The sequence below is a fragment of the Haliotis rufescens genome, unplaced genomic scaffold (assembly GCF_023055435.1).
Source record: "Haliotis rufescens isolate VD_foot unplaced genomic scaffold, xgHalRufe1.0.p SCAF_12, whole genome shotgun sequence".
In the NCBI taxonomy this organism is placed as follows: domain Eukaryota; kingdom Metazoa; phylum Mollusca; class Gastropoda; order Lepetellida; family Haliotidae; genus Haliotis; species Haliotis rufescens.
Window position 1 is genome coordinate 8,925,675 of NW_025963802.1, and position 13,568 is coordinate 8,939,242.

A 13,568-nucleotide genomic window follows, 5' to 3' on the forward strand; every position below is an offset into this window, starting at 1 on the left:
TGCAGGATTTGCAAGGCATGCTTACGTCAACTGGGCGTCAACATATATTTTCCAAATTTATTCATGTTTTTAATCAAGACACACTTCATAAGGTAAGACCTGTTTTATTACAATATAGATCTTGATCATCTTGATTGGGCGCTGCCAATTTGTTTGAAGCAAATGCAAGTGATATGATAGGTGGAATCTGATTGGCCAATAGGAGGGGCATAGAAGACATAGAAACATAACTCATGGTAGCCACTCGTGGCACTACGATGGAGCCCAGAAGTTTTAGTTTGGCAAGGGTGTACACTGGACCTTTAAAGTCAGTTAACTCCCTTGCCTGACGAGGATGAGTTGTTGTTACGGTTCCGATAATTACGAAGATGGTAAGGAGGTACGGAGGCTCATTTGCTACAACACTTTCCTGCAAACTATTGCTACTGATATACAACTCAAAAGGAGTTAAAGTACACCCCATTTACTCATATGGCTATAGTTAATCTATCATACGAAAAGAAATGTGTGTTCTTTAAACTTTGTTGAGTTGTATATATCTTTGGCAACAAGTATATTAGATTTTTTTCATCTTCACAGTTAATTTGGATAATCTGATATTGCAGTTTTAATTAAGACAGGGTCCAATATGAATTATCCATGTGGTAATGCTTGTGGGACAACTACTATGTAGATAACCAATTATTTTCTACATGTGGAGGAATGTTATATACATATTTATGAATGTGGTAATGTTTTCAAGCCACATACGAACATCAATACTATCAATACAGTCAACTATCAAGATTTGTCATTTTTGTAGATTTTGAAAATAATCTGTTGGTGTCTGATTTGGTTTGTTTGGCTTGTTTGTCTTGTTTGTTTTACACCGCACTCAGCAATATTCCAGCTATATGACTACGGTCTGTAAATAATTAAGTCTGGACCAGACAATCCAGTGATTGATATCATGAGCATCGATCCACTCAATTGGGATCGATGACATGCATCTACCAAGTCAGCGAGCCCGACCACACGATGCCGTTAGTCGCCTCTTACAACAAGCATAGTCGCCTTTTACGGCAAGCATGGGTTGCTGAAGACTTATTCTACCCCGGATCTTCACGGGTCGTTGGTGTCTGATACATGTGAGGTGCAAGGTGCAGCATTTTTTTAAAAACATTAGTCAATAACTCTTCAATACTTCAATGTTTGCCTGTTTAAATGCCAGGCCATGTTTACATGGTTGGTAGTTTTTTGCCCATTAGTATCTTTGCGATTAAACAGCAGGGGTAAAGCGTGTCTGAAAGAAATAGATGCCAAGACATTTAATCCATGAGATATGATACTGATTATTCATTTACCATTGTAGGCATACAAACTATGGATGATTTTGTCTTCCAGTGAATCTTGTGGTTGACTGTAATACCCTCTTGGATATGTTGTTGATTCTCAGCCTCTGCCTGATGCTGGATACGTTTGTCTTCAGTTCATGGGCCTTCCCTTTTAAAGGGGGACTCTGCTTGGGTTAATTAGCTGTCACAGCAAGTTGGGTCAAGTCACTGCAAACCAGTTTTGTTGGTCTGCAAATATTATTGACAATGATGTTAGACAACCCATCTGTAGAGTTGCATCCTACATGTGTTGGAAGCCTATGATCATGGGTCTGAATGCCAGTTTGCCTGATTATTTTTCTAATTTTGTTAGCCTCCTACCCATTGCCTTGGCTTTCACCAAGGGGTAAATGTTTGAGAACTGCATCACTTCAAGCTTTTCTAACACATCAAGCTGATACAATGTGATATGACTGAATTTACATTCAAAGCATTGTTAGACCATACTCGCTCACTCATTCACCCACTCACTCACTCAGACACCCTGTCACCTATCACTTGCCCACCAAGCCTTTCATTCACTCACTCACTCACTCACTCACCCTGTCACCCACCCATTCACTCTCCCACCCAGCCATTCATTTACTCACTCATCCTGTCACTCACTCACTCCCTCACCCTGTAACCCACTAAATCACTCTCACTCACTCACTCACTCACTCACCTACCTGCTCACTCACTCCCCCACCCAATCAGTCAGTAAGTCAGTCACACACTGACTCTTCTATTCCGCTCTTCAAATGTTCAAGTTAATTCATTTATAGAATAAATAGAGGGATAAACAGTAAGAATCAGGAAAAGTCAGGTCAGTTCAGAGGTCAAATTGATCACGACCTTCAAAATGCCATCTTATTCGAAACCAATTGGGTACCACCAACTCACCCTCATTCATCAGTGGACTAACTGTCATCAAAGTAGGAAGATCCCAAACAGCCGACCAGGTGGGTGACAGCGTCCAAAGGTTCCTTGGTGCAGACAGATAAATCTCTGTATTACTCACCAAGCTCCTAATTTGGGATGTTGTCGTGGGTTTGTAGACATATTACCAGCTAAGGAAGGAGCTAATACCTAATGAAGGACAGGAGGATGGCAAGAGTAAACCTAACTGGGATCAAAGCCAGAAACAAGATTACAAACTCATCCATGGATGAAGAAAGAATGGTGATTCTGGCTTGATATGCAACAAAATAATCTTCCAAACATCGGAAATTTCATTTTATTATCTTATTTTATATGATAGGGGCAATCAATTGATATCTCCCTGACTGGTGCTATTGGGTTGGTTATATCAATTTTGCCAATCCTTTAATCTGCTGTGAGGTAGGATAGTTAACTTGTGGTTGGGATGTTATGAAAGGTCATTAAATGTGTGGAGTCATGTAATATTCTGTAGTAAACCAGTGATAAATGAATGTTATCTGTGTCTGAAAATATCAGGAATTCCAGATTGGTACAAATTTATGATTTTCAGGAATATAGATGAAGGTTTCTGTTGTGTTTCTCTGGCACTGGGTGACATGGAATATGATGTCAACTGACTGTGTCCAGACACAGGCTGACCAGTTGTTGGTTCAGGTCATCATGTCATTCTTAGATCACAGACTTTTCAGAAATGGGTGAATAAGTACATTTACTGCGAGGGCAGGCTGAACATGCTCTGTTGCTCTCATAGTGGATGATTTAGTCTCATTTACTTTATAGGCCACCGGGGGCACGGGTGGCCCAGTTGTCTTAGGCGCCGTGCTTCGCTGTTCAGAGTTGCATCCCCTGGACACGCCAGAACCCTATGATTGTGGGTTCGAATCCCGGTTCACCCCGATTATGATTCTAGGTTTGTCAGCACCATACCCGTACTCGTGGGTTTCACCGAAGTGGTAAATGTCTGAGACCTGCATCACTTCGGGCTTTCCTCCCACATTAAGCTGACATGCCATGATATAACTGGAATACCGTTAAAAGCGGCATTAAACCCAACTCACTCACTCACTCACTTTATAGGCCACCATGACAAAGTGGTAAACTTTTGAGGCATGTGTCACTTCAGGCAATCCTCCCATATGAAACTGCAATATTGTTCAAAGCGGTGTTACACTCAACTCACCCGTGAAGATCCGGGGTAGAAATGGTCTTCAGCAACCCATGCTTGGTGTAAAAGGCAACTAAGTTTGTCGTAAGAGGCAACTAACGGGGTCTGGTGGTAAGGCTCGCTGACTTGGTGGATGCATGTCATCGCATCCTCATTGTGTGGATCGATGTTCATGACATCAATTACTGGATTGTCTGGTCCAGACTCGATTATTTTCAGACCACTGTCATATAGGTGGAATGTTGCCGAGTGCATGTCATCGCATTCTAATTGAGTAGATCATTGCTCATAATGTCAATCATTGGGTTGTCTGTTCCAGACTCGATTATTTACAGACCGCCGTCATAAAGCTGGAATATTGCAGAGTTAGGCTTGAAACAACAAAAAAAGAAAGAAGAAAGTTAAACCCAACTCACTCACTCACTCACTGTCCATGTTAAGCTACAGCATGGTATCTCAGTGGGCTAGAACTATGAAACTAACATTGGACAAGCTAGTGCAAGCAGACAAACACACACACACTGTAGAATACAGACTGGGAACAATGTGAAGAGCGCATTCAGCAGGGGTAGGTTTCAACAAAAAATTAAGTCTGTCTGAACTCAACCAATGATAGGGATATTACTGTTATACCATGATACCCAAACCTCTTCTTGTATATAATAACAGTAACATCTCGTACCACTATCAAAAGTTGGTATAGTTGAAATGTGTTTATCTATGAAAAGTTAAAAGTTTGATAATATCTTGGTTGGCATTATCCTGTCATCAACATCTGGTGTCGCCTCCATAGCTGATCATACAACTGAGACCCGTTTTGTCAATTTCCTTTTCACAGCACCACTTTTGGTGACAATTTGTTTCTCAGAGGGATTCGCAAAACTTAAAGCAGAAATGTAATCTTTTTTACAAATTGTGATCAAATATCGATCCGGTTTGTTATTAAGAAATTGAAACATTACATGGTTCCACCTCTTCAGTTCCATCTTCGACAACAAGACACACCTGTCAGGGGTTCTTTATTTTAAATGTCAAGCCTATTTCAGATCACATCTTACGCTCAGCATCTGTAAACCAATTCCGGCAGTTCCGTATGTTTGTGAAGTACTGACCCAGTCAGGACTCTGAAACCAACATGAACATTCAGTGGGAGAGACTATCATCTTGATATGTAATCAATACATAGCTAATATTTTGTCTCCGACATGATTTTTAGATCTGGCCGATCACCCCCAGGGGGTTGTTCTCACCACGATATTGTTGTAACTGTGTTGAACAAGTGTTGCGTGAACTTGAAATCACTAAAGGTTTTAAGCTGTTGTAGAATCAATGACGGGCACTATCGGGTCTGCTTAGTAAACATGTCTGCCTCCGGGGAAGTAGATGCTTAGCTTGTCATACCATCTTAAGCTTAGCACATTGCTCAATGCACTGTCTTTATATCACCAGTTACTCTAAAAGGACATCTTATATGATGTCTCCATCGCCTCTGTGTTATAGTGGGATATTTCATAGATGCTTTTAGGTCTAGTGGTTGTGTGTTGAATTGATTGCTTAAAATGTTTTGAATTTCAAAATCCTGATCAGCTCTGTTTGAGTGTTGGCAGCCTGATATTAAATAGGAACGGAGAGTTATTAATGTCAGCCATTCCAACACCTGAGTAGACACAGTGCAAGCCATAAGGAAACCTATATTTCTTTTCCTGTGGACATTTCTATGTCGAATCGTGCCCTTTTGCCCTGGGCTTGTCAGAGCTGGCAGAGAGTGAGTGAGTTGGGTTTGATATCACTTTTAACAGTATATCAGTTACATTGTGGCAGCTTAATGTGGGAAGAATGCCCAAAGTGAGTGAGTTTTACGCCGCTTTTAGAAATATTCCAGCAATATTGTGGCGGGGGACACCAGAAATGGGCTTCACACATTGTACCCATGTCGGGAATTGAACCCGGGTCTTTGGCGTGATGAGCGAACGCTTTAACCACTAGGCTACCCGACCGCCCCGAATGCCCAAAGATAGAGACTAGTCCCAGACAACCCACAAGCAGTGCTGGCAGAAGATGGGTTATATTGGGAACAGCTGGTAATATGTCCTTAGACTAATGATTACCCAAGGTGGCTAAAAGGGGATTGAGTGGCCACAATATATGCTGGCTAAAATGGTACTGTGTGGCCACAATAGTTGCTGTCTAAAAGGAGATTGAGTGGCCACAATGGCTCGTGGCTAAAAGGGGATTGTTATTTATTTGTTTGTTTGTTGTTTAATGCCATACTCTATATGACGGTGGTCTGTAAATAATTGAGCCTGGACAAAACAATCCGGTGATTGATATCACGAGCATCGGTCCACCCGCTTGAGATACGATGACATGCATCAACCAGGTCAGCAAGCCTGAGCACCCTATCCTGTTAGTCGCCTCTTACGACAAGCATAGTCGCCTTTTACGGCAAGCATGGGTTGCTGAAGACCTATTCTACCCCAAATCTTCAGGGGTCAAAAAGGGAGATTGAGTGGCCACAATGTGTACTGGCTAAAAGGGGGTTTTGTGGCCACAATGGTTGCTGGCTAAGAGGGGATTGTGTGACCATAATGGTTGCTGGCTAAAACGAAATTGAGTGGCCACAATATGTGCTAGCTAAAAGAAGATTGAGTGGTCACGATGGCTGCTGTCTAAAAGGAGATTGCGTGGACACGATGGTTGCTGGCTAAAAGGGTATTGAGTGGCCACAATGATTGCTGGCAAAAAGGGGATTGACTGGTCACAATGGTTGCTGGCTAAGAGGGGATTGAGAGGCTCAATATATGCTGGCTAAAAGGTGACTGAGTGGTCATAATATGTCTGGCTAAAAGGGGATTGAGTGGCCACAATATGTCTGGCTAAAAGGGGATTGAGTGGCCACAATATGTCTGGCTAAATGGGGATTGAGTGGCCGCAATATGCGCTGGCTGAAAGGGGATTGAGTAGCCACAATGGTTGCTGGCTATGAATGGCTGTGAGTCATCACTCTCTGATCTAGTTGTTGCTCATTCAGTCTGGTTTGCCTTGTCTGGAGTCCGTTGTTTTCAAGCCACTCCTGGAATATCAGAGACTGGGATTGTACTTTTGTTGCAATCACTTCAGATTTACGCTAAGAACAGAGTGTCATGTTTTCAGAACATTCTTGCTTTTCCTTATCCTCACAAATCTAGATGTTCATAAAAAATAAAATGTTGCAAGAGATTTAGCTTCATTGATAAGAAGTTAGTCCTACCTTGTTACAGAATATTTGCCATATTTTTTTCATTTAAATCTTACTTCCTGGTGTGAATCCATTGACAAGGAATGAAAGTAAGACTTAAGGTTCCCATGGCAATGCTTATAGTAAGTAACTATGCTTCACATTTGAAAACTCAAAATTCTTCAGTGAGATTTGCCTCTGAATCCCCACCTCCTGGAGACATTACCTGGGGACTCTTGTAAATACAGCAGGGAATTTAACAAGTTTTAAAAGCCTAAACAACTGGACAAAGTTCTTGAACTGGTAATACTATTGTTGATGTGTGGATTACGAGGCTTCTTGAGAGGGAACTAGTTATACCTGTGTGGTATGGAGGGTTAGAATACAGGCAACCTTGGCTGGCTGCTTGTTTTTCTGTTGTTTTGTTTAATGGCGCACTCTGCAATATTCCAGCTATACCTATGCTGGTAGTAAAAAGGTACCTCAAGGATCATCAGGCTCAAAGACATGGCTGATGTCATGTCCTCATGCCCCTGAGGGGGCGGTTGGGTAGCTTAGTGGTTAAAGTGGTCGCTTATCACGCCGAAGACCCAGGTTCGATTCCGGACATGGTTACAATGTGTGAAGCCCATTTCTGGTGTCCCCCGCCGTGTTATTGCGGGAATATTGCTAAAATTGGCTTAAAACCACACTCACTCACTCACTCACTCACTCACTCACTCACTCATGCATGCCCCAATGGTGTTGATTTTTGCTTATACTATCTCTCACTGGACTGTCTGGTCCAGACACGATTATTTATGGGCTAGAATGTATGTGGCTCAAAAATTGCAGAGAGTGGCATTAAGAAACTAACAAACAAAGCATATTTGAAGGTATGAAGGTATATTTGAACGATGCTTTGTGGTTTAATGTTATATATTAAATAACCTTCCATCTATGCTATGACAAAAAAGGGCTGCAGATAATTATAATGTTGTTTATGACAATATTTAGCGGTAGAAACTAACGGTTTTAGTCCACTAGGCCTTATAATGATAACATATAGCAGAACCCTATGAATGGAGTGCGCCTCTGTGGTCTAGTGGTAGAGTAACACCTGGAGAACAGAAGGTCTGGGGTTTGATCCCTGGCCGAGTTATACCAAAAGACGATAAAAGATGGTACTGGTTTTTACCCTGTCTGACACTCAGCATTAAGGGGCTAAAACAAGGACTGGTTGGCTTGGAGTCAGTATGCTGTGTCTGAGTGGGGTATTCATGTTAAACTGCGGCATGGTATGTCAGTGTGCTAGCACTATAAATCAGCATCAGTTCGGACTAGTACAAGCAGCCGCACACACATCTGCAGGCACGTCGGTATATAGGTGCAGTAATCTTGGATGTGACATTAAACCCCATTTCACCTCACCTCACCACCTTAACTATTGGGCATTTTGGCAAGGACTACATGACTGGTGCCAATTTTTAACGCTGGTATTGCTGGCATCTTGTTGATATGGGACACGACAAATTGCAAACTGTTTTCGCAAATGCATACGGAGTATTTGTAGAAATTAAAAACTGATTTAAATTTGAGATTGGAAAGCACTGTTTCAGTAATTGTTTTGAAAGATTAATTCTAATATTAAATGACACAACATTTTAACCATTAGCATTCTTGATTCTCCCGATTGTTTTCTGTTGATGTGATGAATCATTGGTTGTATGTAAACAGTTGAATAAAAGGAAACCCATCATTAAAGCATTGAACTTGTCTGTCCTGTTCACTGCACTCATGATTTATCAATATGCCATGGAACCAACAAGCACTCTACTCATTAAAAACTCCATATTTATTCCACAGTTCCTTCTTTTACATCTAACTCTGTATCCCTGTATCAATCTTGTCAATTATAATAATACTAAAACCTCCATGTTAATGTTACATGGATTTTTTTCTCTTTCGTTGATATATCAGAAATAATTGTCCATTACTGTCCCTGTGTATAGTCTATTTGTTCTTATAAAGATGAGCATATTCAACGAGCTGTGTTCCGTTCATGCTTAAGAGATGCCAAATCAGCTGCAGGTTCCTGTTCTGGAATAATAGCTATTTGTAGTAAGTAACGTCTATCTGTGGTTCACGGTTGAAGCACAGCCCGTGTGATGTATGTGTTGTGGGAGAAGTTAGGGATGAATACTTCCGACTGTCTGGATGTGATATATGGCCCCCTCCTGCTTACATTTGTCTCAATTTGTCGCTTTGCAGACATGTCAAATGTTGGTGATTATTGGCAGTGGGCATGCCATGGAACAAGACAGCATGATACATGTGTCAACGATGATGTAACATTTGTGTGAGTCATACTGTGGTGATGGTGATGGTGATGGTGATGGTGGCATGCTATAATAAAAATTTGCTGAAAGATTTGTATTACAGAATATATTTTCTTGATTTGTCTTCGCTGTGCAGAGTTGATCCCTTGGGCATGCCAGAAACCTATGATTATGGGTTCGAATCCCGGTTCACCCCGACTATGTTTCAAGGTTTGTCAGCACCATACCCATACTCATCGGTTTCACCGAAGTGGTAAACGTCTGAGACCTCAATCACTTGAGCTGACACGCCATAATATAACTGGAATACTGTTCAAAGCGGCATTAAACCCAACTCACTCTTGATTTGTCCTCTTAATATTCCTTTGTTGGGATGAGGGGATGATTAGGTCACACATTACCAATGTCGGGAATCGAACCCAGTTCTTTGGCGTGACGAGCGAACACTTTAACCACTAGGCTACCCGACTGCCCCTTGTTGTAGTAGAAGCTACAAAAGTCATTTCCATAATCATAAGAAATCTCTCCTTAAGCTTAGTCCATTGTATGGTTTCAATTACAGTCAAACACCATTGTGTCGATCTTTGATGTGTCGACCTTACGGTTGCTTCAAAGTAAAACCTTGGTCCCTGCGTATTCCTTCTTTATCATATAATGGGTAGGTTTCTCGGCAGGATAAAGCCAACGGATAAAAACGATATCCGTTGGGGTCATATGCGGATAGAGATGCAAATATCAAAGGTCAAGTAGGGACTACTTTCACTGTTTATAAACAAACATGGCGTCGCACTCGTCATTCGGCGATCGAGTCAGAATTAACCATCGGGAATCTGGATTAACTACAGCGATAATTGCTATCATTATCAAAAGAACAGTCTAATATACTGAAAATCTGTGTCTCACTGTGACGCAGCTAAGGCATTTTATAAGTTTTGGCAACTTTGGAGATATAAATTTCGAAACAATTTGGCGAGGGCATGAGGCCTTGCCAAGCGGGATCAGTAGCCATATCTGTGCTTGTAGACCTCTGCGGCTTGAAACCTTCTCCACAAATTAAAATAGTTGGATTTGACGGGAATATGTTTGAATTGTTACCTTGTTTCGTTTTGTCGCTGTGTGTACATCTGAGTACACTTCTTATCGTTATGACAGGACAGACCAACTGTCAACAACGTCTGACCGTGGCCGTGACGTCTCATAGACTAGGGTTAGAGTAGCTTCCCTTTGACAAAGGGCAGTTACTCTAGCGGACAGACCGATGGATTGCCGCGAAAGGCAATTAAAAACAATTGTTGTTTTGCGTATATGTTGCTTCGCCACTGTATAAGAAACAGATTTCAGTTGGAACTATATTGGCTACTGTCACTGTCCGACTGACAAATCACTTACCCTGTGACGTAATAAATATTAATGCGCGCATTCCAGGAAAACTCGCAATGTTTCGGTAATATTTGTGAGAGAGGGAAAGCGATTTTGAAGCACAGAATTAAAGAATGACATTATATGATAAAGAGGTTATCACGCTTGTGTGTTTGGGGATGGTAAATATCCTGAATTAGGAATAAACACTATGTATTTAGCTCGCCAAGGCTCGCTAAATACAATGTTTATTCCTAATGCAGGATATTTACCATCCCCAAACACACTCGCGTGATAACCTCTATTTATTCATCATTTTCGGTTGTGTCAAACCTCGGAAAATTCAAAGTTTTTATGCAGGTCCCTTCAACTTTGAGCATGTGTTTATGAATCACTATCAAATAGTAATGATATTAGTTCGCAAAAGGGTGAGCGTATCATGACAACAAACACATGCAAAGGCACAGAAAAGTTTCACTTGGAAAAAAACACAGGAATATTTGGTACAAGTCATATGGTAAGTGCTACCTGAAGAGTATTAGGGGGTCTATGACTTGCCTGATGGCCTGACATTGTATTTATTCTTTCAGTCACTGGTTTTCCATTGATTAGAGGCTGACTTGACACAGCTGGAATAATGCCGACTGTTGCATAAATCAACATGCACTCACTCACCCATTGGGAAAATTAATAACCTATTTGTCAGAATAGCTGCCTGCATTTTGAAAATCATCTTGTATCATCACTGTTTTATAAGGATTCATAAACACATTATAAACAAATAAACAAATAATTCAGATTAAAATAAATAAATGCAGCAAAGATTGTTTGGGTGATCCTGGCACAGTCAGGCTGGTTAAGCTCATCATCAGCTTAGAGCCTTTGCCCCCTCTACACGCAGCCCAGACAGCGAATGGGACTTCTCCCAGGAGTCCTGCCTAGTCGAAATCCACTGAAAAACAATGATATAGAATTCAACGATATATATGATTTCATTGGATTTATGAATGAGCTCAAGATTAAGTTTGTTGACCTGATAGGCCTGAGGCTGTTTACTGGCCTATTCCAAAGAGTTTTGTATTTATCATTTTCAATGACACCCTCTTCATATTCTGGGTCTTACAATGGATGGACTTCTGTGTCAAAACCACAAGCATGGCGAGGATGGTAATAAACAGATCAGTCCACTCCATCACGTCGCTTAAGATACTGTGTTTGCTGGGCATCCACTGACAATGTGTTGGACAGTCTCATTTAGATTCATTGCATAATCAATATTTCATATTTACATTTTATGCAAAATCACACATTGACGGTATCGAGTGGAAAGTGACTGGTCCTGAGCAGCAAACAGAAAGCCTTCTGTTTCATTTTTGAGGCCAGCCGATCTCATCCAAGCAAAGGACTCTGCAGGGTTGCTGATCCTCTCAACACACTGCACATATACTCGATGCAGTGGTCACTCAGATAGCATTATTATTATTATTATTATTATTATTATTATTATTATTATCTCTAAAGCTGATAAAGCAGTTATGCTTCAGTAACTGATTAAGCAAAATCTTTCTCTATAGATGTTGAAGCAGTAATGCTTCTCTATAGCTGATGCAATAATTGTTCTTACAGAGTAGTTGCAGAAATTATGCTTCTCTGCCAGGATGGTTATCCATGTAAATGTTACTAGATGTTATATATGACTATTTGGGGCACTAATTTCATGTACACTGAAAAGAAGCATGTGTGTAGAAATAAAAAACACCAACGCCAGAGAATAATCAGTTTTGATAATCTGCCGAAACAAATTCCAGTGGACATAAAAAGCAGATTATTTTGATAATGATATAAATGTCTACAAAATGCATAAAGTAAACAGGATTCTTCAGTGAAGAAAACTACAAACAAATAATGTTTCTTAAAGAAGAAGAAGAATGTAATCTTGTCAACACTAGCAGTTCCTTGTAATGTAAAATCCATTAAAAGACCAGGACATGCAGGTTGATGAAGGAAATGGAACATTAAAAAGAAAAGATTTCTAAACATCCAGTGAAATGGTTTTGCATGTCCCTGCACTTCAAGTGTCTGAAACAATAACACTGGAACCTCTCCAGGTCTGGCTTTGAGGATATACAACACATGCTCTCTGCAATATACAGTACAATTGTCCCAATTAGCTGCACAAGTCTCACCAGCCCTTCTCTCTGATATCAAATGATGTGCATCTTGAGTGACATATTGTTTGGGGATTTGTGTGGAAACGTTTTTATGACTTCAATGAACCTGGTATTTTTAGTGAAAGGTTCTGCTATATACTTGGCAATGTTTCATCCTGTTTCATGTAGGAAATTCATCCTGTTTCATATAGGAAATGCAGCTTATGACAAGTATACGCAGTTGTTTTCTTCAGAGGAGAGGTGAAGTAAATGAACATAACCCATCTTTGAAGTTGTTTAGAAAACACAGAAACTTAGACATAAAAGTAGCAATAATTCCTTCATGTTTGTTAGGCATATTTTGTTCCTTTAGCATGTGGGCACTGGTGGCCCAGCGGATTAAGGTGCCACATAATGCAGTGAAGAGTTGCTTCTTTTGGCCATACCAGGCTCTGCTGCCCATTAGTTCTAATCCTGAATAGCCCCAATTTGACCAGTCCTGTGCTTGTGTGGAATGTAAGACCTGCCTCACTTGATCATACAGTAAGATGACACATACCGATATGATTATAATTCCCTTAAAGTGGCATTAAGCTGACCATAGTCACTCATTAAGTAAGTCCTTGAATCTTTATTAGTTTCTGGTTTCTTACAGAAGTGGGGTTCGTTCATGTTCCATTTTCAACCACTGTCTTTTTAATCTTTCTGGTTCAACCATCATGACTCTTTTCCTCTCTCTGGATTATCCATCATACTGGCTCCTGAACTTTCTCTGGATCATCCATCAATGTGGCTCCTTTACTCTCTCTGGATCAACCATCATTGTGGCTCCTTTGCTCTCTCTGGTGCCAACCATCATTGTGGCTCCTATACTCTCTCTGGTGCCAACCATCATTGTGGCTCCTTTACTCTCTCTGGTGCCAACCATCATTGTGGCTCCTTTACTATCTCTGGCTCCAACCATCATTGTGGCTCCTTTACTCTCTCTGGCTCCAACCATAATTGTGGCTCCTTTATTCTCTCTGGCGCCAACCATCATTGTGGCTCCTTTACTCTGGCTCCAAC

The 13,568-nt window shown here is 40.8% G+C and overlaps 1 protein-coding gene across 3 annotated transcripts in view; it reads left to right on the top strand.

Annotated features, from left to right (window-relative positions):
• The window catches only part of LOC124143898 (sex peptide receptor-like), a 213,342-nt gene that overhangs the window by 160,020 nt on the left and 39,754 nt on the right, over positions 1 to 13,568 (top strand). The gene's annotated exons all lie outside the window — the stretch shown is intronic.